The sequence below is a fragment of the Capsicum annuum genome, chromosome 1, assembly GCF_002878395.1.
Source record: "Capsicum annuum cultivar UCD-10X-F1 chromosome 1, UCD10Xv1.1, whole genome shotgun sequence".
In the NCBI taxonomy this organism is placed as follows: domain Eukaryota; kingdom Viridiplantae; phylum Streptophyta; class Magnoliopsida; order Solanales; family Solanaceae; genus Capsicum; species Capsicum annuum.
Window position 1 is genome coordinate 188,209,074 of NC_061111.1, and position 916 is coordinate 188,209,989.

At 38.8% G+C, this 916-nt stretch overlaps 1 non-coding gene across 1 annotated transcript; it reads right to left on the minus strand.

The window, feature by feature from the left end:
* Window positions 1-277: 277 nt before the first annotated feature.
* On the minus strand, window positions 278-383 carry LOC124892293. Its single transcript, XR_007050172.1, has one exon. It is a non-coding gene; the product is annotated as a small nucleolar RNA R71 (small nucleolar RNA).
* Between the last annotated feature and the right edge of the window lie 533 nt (window positions 384-916).

The following is a 916-nucleotide window of genomic DNA, read 5'->3' on the forward strand; positions in this document are numbered from 1 at the left end:
ACTAATATTATGTTGCATATGCTTCAAATAAAGGGTATCTTTAGGGCAAAAGCTCATGAGGACCCTAATTTGCACTTGAAGAATTTTATAGAATTTTTCGCCTCCTTTGACATTGCTCACATTTTATAAGAGTCCATAAGGTTGCGCCACTTTTTGTTTTGTCTAATGGGTGAGGCAGTTTTATTGCTTTGATCTCTTTCGTCTGGATCAATCACATCATGGGATGAACTTACCATTACTCTTTTAGACCGATACTTTCCTCCATTCAAGATGCTATAATTGCGTAATGAGATTACAAACTTTCGTTAATTGAATGGAGAGCCTCTATATGAGGTATGAGAGAGGTTTAATAGGAAGCTTATGCAATGTCCCAACCATGAGGTCCAGGAGAAGATGCATCTCCAAATATTTTTTTGGGCTTTAGATTTACTAAACAAAATCGTGGTGGATAATGAGGCTGGGTTCATTTGTGAAGTCATCTTATAATGTGGCTACAAATTTTCTTGAGGAAGTCACAAAGCAAAATTAGGGATGGCATACCCGAGACACAGAGGTTTCTAAAGGGTCTTCTACTACTTCCTATGTTAATAAAGAGTAAAGGAAAAGAGATGAAGAGAGAGAGGAGAACATGGCAAACATGATGACACAATTGGAGTTTCTAACGAAACATATAATGGGTGCACCTACAAAAATGGTGAATGTTGTAGAAACCAAGGGCTATGATAAAGACGATGCCAAGAGGCTTGATTAAGAGATTCGGTATTTGTCTACTATTCGGTGGGTTTGCATCTGGCCTACCAAAGGCAAGGTGGGAACCAAGGTTGTACGGATCGTGAAAGAGAGCAGGATTAGCGTGATCATGATAGAGATCGTGGTTAGAGAGACAACTAAAAGAATATGATCGATACATACCTCC